A 6,706-nucleotide genomic window follows, 5' to 3' on the forward strand; every position below is an offset into this window, starting at 1 on the left:
GCCTTTGTACCTGTTGCCAACATATAATGCATGCTCATCTCTAGAGGTACTTGGTTCTTCCTTAGTTTTTAGCTTCTTTTCCTCTTCTAACAGTGATGCCTGGATATCAACAAGTTCAGGATTTGGCATGTTGATTAAAGTTGTTGATACATTATTATATTCATGAGGCAAGCTCTTAAGTAGAACACTGATGCAAACATCTTCATCCATTTTAATGTTGATTCCTGCAAGTTGGGTTAGGAGTCCTTCCATGTAATTAAGATGTGTGGAAAGTGATGTGCTGGACTTCATTTCAAGCCTGAAGAACTCAATCAAGAGACCATACTTTGATGATTTAGATTGTGCACCGAACAGGGTGTCAAGTCTTTTCCATGTATCCTGTGAGGTCTCACAGTTATCCACATGATGGATATAACTGTCGTCTAGCTCCAGTTTGATAATGGCCTGGGCTCTGTCATCATTCTTTTGCCAAGTAGTTGCAAGGTCCGCGTCCCGAGGTTTCTTTTCTTTGCCATTTGTGATGGCCCAGAGACCCTTTTTCATCAAGATGAGCTTGATGCGGGTTTGCCAGGTGTGAAAACCGACTCCTTTGAATCGAGCATTTGGAGAGTCTTTTCCCATGTTAGACTTACGGGAACAGTAGCAAATCAACTTCAGACTTATTAGATTTGAGCAGCAGAAGAGTTGGTTGAGAGACACAAGTGCTAAAAAACACTAACTGAGTGTCAATGAATATCAAATCTGTAAAGTCCTTTACTCTTTTTAAATCCAAGTGTAATCTTCCCCTTCTTGATTTGATGCTGATACCTTCAAATTTGAGTGACAGTACTTTAATGAACGTCAGAGAGTATTGCTTAGTGATTAAAATCACTGTTGATAACTTCAGTGAGAGAAACAATGAAAAATGTCAGAATTTTGAAGCTTTGGCTATGGCTTTTGCATTAGGGTTTCTGGGAGCAGCCTGGTTTTTTGCTAATTGCAGGAGCTACAGTGGATCATTTTCAAAAAATTTTATATGCCTAGGAAGCTGACTTCATGGGCTATCAAAGCCCCATGATAATCGTCAACATCGTGGACTGTATGCAACACGCAGGCAGCTCGAACGAATTCGGCGCAGTTCAGGACAGATTTCTGCGATTTCCGCAATGCTGGAGTCAGGGCGCAGTAATGTAGTCAATTTTTGTGCCAGGATGAAGCGCCTTGAGTAGAGGAACAACTTCCTAGAAGAAATCATGGGCTGAAATAGCCTGGTTGAGGAGTTATTGAAGCTCCAAGTAAGGTAGGTCCTGTCTGGCTATGGCAGACACAGAGCAGAGATTGAGGATTTTCACAATGCTGAGCTCCAGATGGTCCAATGTCCTGAATTGATGTGATACAGGGAAGCTTTGTGAGTTGGGAAATACTTTTCCAGAAGGAAGCTCCAAGAGATTTGACCTGTGGAGTGAGATATAAGCAGCTTAATCTGACAGGGTGCAGCTGGCTATGGCTGCCATGGAAGCTTCAATGAGAGTAGAGTTGGGAGATGAAGTCATGAGCTGACATTGAGCTAGACTGAGGTTGAGAGGAATCAAGAGAGGCTAGAGAAGCAATGCCATGCCCAACTGGGCTCTGATACCATGTGAGAAATGCGGGATCTAGAGCATGGCAAAACCGGAAGCTATGGAGGATGAAATGAGAAGTGTGGACTTATGATGGAGAAGACAAAGACACTGTTTGTTACACAAGTGAATTAGGTTCCAAGATTGAGACTTGGATTCATAAACACAATCTTGTGTATGTGGACAATGACATTGACACTTCACTGAAAAGAAAAGATTACTATCATTGCATTAAGAAAGGAAGCAAGTACAATGCTTTATAGGAAAGTAGGAAAACTGCAGTAGGCACCATTGTGCATATGGGATAAGTTAGCTTGCATATCCTTGACCCTGAAGCTCCATACAAAGAGGCTGTTTGAGTGAGTGTGATTGCTGATTCTCAACATTATATACCCTCTCTTCATTTTAATTCCAAACTCTTATTAGGAGTAGAGGTAGTAGTAGCAATAGTAACAACAACAACAATAGCAACAATGGCATCCCTAGTAGTAGTGGCAATGGTGGTGGTAGAACAATAGTAGCAGTGGCTAATACTCCCCTCTCTTTATTTTAATTCTAAGCTCATAATTGTAGTGGCAATGGTGGTGGTGGGGATGGTAAGAGTAGTTGTAAGCCTCGAGGTGATTTGAAGTACCCCTACAAGCTTGTACATATTGAACTCTAAAAGCAAGTAGGTAAAATTATCTTTACTTAATGTCTCGATAAAGATATGTGGTACTTGGCCATTGATTTTGATGTGGACTAAGTCTATTTTTTATCCAAACACCTTAACTCAAGATGAAGTGATAATGAAATTCATTATACTTTATCCTTACATATGATAGACTAGATCTTGACCAAATTATTTGTGCTCATATTGTTGTCGTAGAGTATCACACTCTACTATATTCTTGGCCAACCTATTATTCCTTATATCATCATAGTAGATTGTCACATTTCCATCAATCTTGAATCCTTAAATCATAGAGAGTAGTAGTCTCAACCATGTTTATCCACATGTTGTTATTGCTATCACACATTATTTTGCCTCTATATTTGACAATGCTACAATAAACTGCTTCTTACTGCTCCAATTTATCATGGTTGTACCTAAAGAGAAAGCATAACTGCTTGTAGATCTCCTATCCATAATGTTGCTAGCCCAATCTACATTTTTATATCCAAATTAGTCCCCTTTCAATGGTGAAGACCAAATCCGATAATGACTTTCATTTAGTGCATAATCCTTCCAATTGGATCCAAATGAGCTTTGCATCTTTTATGGCTGCAATTTCTTTGTCAAGGCTTCCTATTATGATTGGGCAACAACATAAATTTGTATCATAACCGTTCCTTCCTCTATGTGCTTGACATAAGTGATTCATTAGCCTTTCTTTGCATGAATTTATACTCTTTTTAGTCCTCTCACACCATGGTCTCGATACTTGTTGCAATCCATACAAGGCTTTCTTCAACTTTGCACACATATTGTGGATGCTTGGGGTATATGTATCAACTTTGACACTTGTTGGGATGTGTCCATGGGCGGGGCATATTCTAAAAGAGATACAAATTTGGAATAGCAGGCTTCTAAGCTTAGCCCTAACTATTTCATGTTAAAGAATTCATTCATCTTTAAGGTGTGATATGCTGGCGGGAGGTATCGCTTGTGTATAGCCTCCTTTAGCTTCTCCTAGGTGATAGTTGCTTCAAAAACCTCTTGGTTCTTATAGGATTGTTTCCACCAAAGCCAAGCTTCACCTGTTAGCTTTAACTTAGCTATCATAATTTAATTAGGAGGAGGAGTTCATGCAGTAGCAAAGTAATCCTCCATGGACTCAATCCAAATTTTTGCTTCAGATTCAACATCCTTCCCTTTGTCGTTAAACTCAAGAGGCTTGATTTTCTTTATAGCGAATTTATTCTCTTGCATTTTAGTTGGGATAAGCATAGGCATAGAAGGTAGATATCGTGGGACTAAAAACTTGCATGGTTAGATATACCTTTCCCAAGTGGCAATTTTTGTCTCTCCCTTAAGACTTTCAATACTCAATTTTTTCAATTGTAAGTTTACAAAAATCAAGTTCAAGTTTATATAGATATGTACCATATATTTGCAACAACAATAACAATAGCAGCTGCAACAATTTTTTGTGAAGCATGAGTCCATCATGACTAAAGAATTGTGGGAAATTGGAAGCAACACCAAAATTTTTTATGGTTGAAATGTTTTTGCAAATATTTGAATGTGTATGCAAACAAGAGGTATTTCCTTAAAATACTTGTTGACAGAATGAATCAATATTTTGTGCGACTCCCTGTCCATGAGTTCAAGCTGCATATAAACCAAATTCATGCAAAACGGGCTACATGAGATGAGTTAAAGAAAGCTTTGAAGAAAGAGTATTTCATAGAAGATGCAAGATTATTTACTTGCAAAACTTTCATGGAATGGGTTGCAAAACCTAATGTGTATATCTCTTCATCCAAATTTCCATACAAGAATGTGCTCTTCAAATCCATCTACCATAGTTCTCATCCATAGATAGCTATTGATGCAATCACCATTCTAACAACCCTCATTTAGCCATTGGATGAATGTCTTATCATAACCTAGCCCATGAGTTTGTGTATATCCCTTAGTAACCAATCTAACTTTGTAGTGCTCAAGTATATCATTAGTTTTTCACTTCACTTTGTGTACTCTTTTTTGTAGCTAATTGCCTTCTTTATATGTGGTACTTCAATAAATCCCAAGTATCATTTCACCTTGTGTACTCATTGGTAGCCAATTGACTTCTTTTCATGTGGTGGATGGAGCATTTTCTCTCATAACTCAATAACTTTTCATCTCTTGGCCATATAATAAGGCCTAGGGTCACTAACTAAGACAATAGGGAGATCTTTGAAATACATGGATGAGGGGTATCCCTATGACACAAATTCAAGAGGGACTATCACCACTTATACAACTTTTTCAAGTAAGAGACCCAGATCCTTAGCATTGTCTCGACTTGATTTCCCCCTATAAACTTGCTAAGCCACACAAGACCAAGGAACACTATGGTTTATCTCAATTGAATTCATAACCCTTGCAGGATGACTAGTGATACCGTATGTAGGGATAAAAAAAGAATCACATAGGAAATTTCCTACATAGGGAAACTTTTCTATGTATCACAAGGAGATTTCCCTATGTAAAAAATTTCCTATGTGATTCATTAGTTACTTATATTTTTCCTTGTTTTTAATTTCACAACTTAGGTGACTAAGAAATTCATAGGGAATTTCTTATTTTTCCTAACTAGGGAATTCCACTATGGAATATTTCCAATTCAAGGAGGAAATTTTCCTACTGATTAGGGAATATTTCCTAGGAGACTTTCCCTACATTGGAAAATTCTTGTTACTCCCTAGTGACTCTAATTAAAAAGTGTTCCTATTTTCCTAATAAGAAAACATGTAGTGAATTCCAATTAAGTAGAAATTTACATAATAAAATTTGAACTAGAAAATTGTATAGGGCATTTAAGGTAGAACATAATACAAATTTGATTGATTAAAATAGATAGGGAGAATGGGCTAGGACAACCCTTTCCTAAGTGAATGGAAAGAACCAAAACGCAACTTCACAAGAGAGAATTTGTAGCCCATCTTAAGGGAAATGAAGATAATGGAAGGTTAAGAGAGGTGATGGCTCCTAATTTCCCCCATGAACATATATATAATATAAGAAAATAAGGATTCCCCACCAATAGAGCATATGGCAAGTCTTACTTAATAAATTTAAGTATAATTGCAGAGGAGAGAGAATATAACATAAACTGAGGGGGGGAGAAAGTGAAAGAAGAAGAAGAGAGAGAGAGAGAACATGCACAGAGAATTATAGAGAGAGAAAAGAAAAATTTTAAAAAGAGAGAGGATAAAAAATAAAGGAGAAAGAGAGAAGGAAAAGAGAGGAGAGAGAGAGAGAGAGAAGAAAAGTGCAAAGAGAAGAAAAGGAGAGAGAGAGAGAGAGAGAAAAGAAAAAAATTAAAAAGAGAATGAAGAGAGAGAGAGAGAGAGAAGAAGAAAAAAAAGGAAAAAAGAGGAGAGGGAGAGAGAAGGAAAAGAGAGGGGGGAGAATAAAAGGAGAGAGAGAGAGAAGAAAAGCGGGAGAGAAAAAGAGAGAGAGAGAGAACCAAAAGAAAAGAAAAATAAACTAAAATAGAAGGCACAGAGAGAGAGAGAGGGAGAGAGAATAGACATAGGGAATTTGGGGGAGAGAGAGAGAGAGGAAAAAGAGGAGAGAGAACGATGAAAAATGGATTATTGAGCAAAGTTGCCATACATAGCATGGCAACTTCGCTTGCCACTTCGAGGCAGTGCAGTGCGCACGGAACGCTAGTAAAGTATAATAGGATGAGGAAAGATGCCATCTCATCCAATGCCCAACAACTTCCTAAGGAAGGCAAAACACTCCATTGAGAAACTTTTAGTAAGTAGATATGTAAGATTTGAATTAGTTGAGATCTTGACAAGATCGATGGACTTGTCCTCAATGACCTCTCTCATAAAGTGGTAACACACCTCAATATGATGTATCTTTGTATGGAAGATTGGATTCTTGGCCAATTGGATGGCCCTCATAGAATCCAAATGCAATGTAGAGACCACATCAGTCTTTAGTAGTGGAAAGGGCCGTATATTTCTACACCTTGGACATCCAAGAAACATCGCCTTCACCAAAGATGAAGACATAACTAGAGGTGGACTTCCTACTATCTGCATGTCTTGCATAATCAAAGTTATGTATCCCATGACTCCTATATCCTAGCCACCATAACATATACATATATTTGTAGTGCCCTTAAGGTATCTCATGATACCCTTCACTACATCCCAATGCCACCTGCCAGGCGTAGCCATATAGTGTGTCACAACTCCCATTGCAAATGCTATGTTAGGATGAGTGGCTATCATGGCATACATCAAACTACCCACTACATATGTATAAAGAATATTGGCCTTCGTAGTCTTCTACTCATCAGATTGTGGACAGTTGACCTAACCAACCTTCACATAAGAAGGTAAAGGATAGCCAATAATCTTAACATCGTACATATGAAACCCCTTAAGAACCTTCTAGA

The sequence above is a fragment of the Lygodium microphyllum genome, chromosome 7 (genome assembly GCF_053477565.2).
Source record: "Lygodium microphyllum isolate KBCC chromosome 7, Lygodium_microphyllum_v1.1.10, whole genome shotgun sequence".
NCBI classification, from domain to species: domain Eukaryota; kingdom Viridiplantae; phylum Streptophyta; class Polypodiopsida; order Schizaeales; family Lygodiaceae; genus Lygodium; species Lygodium microphyllum.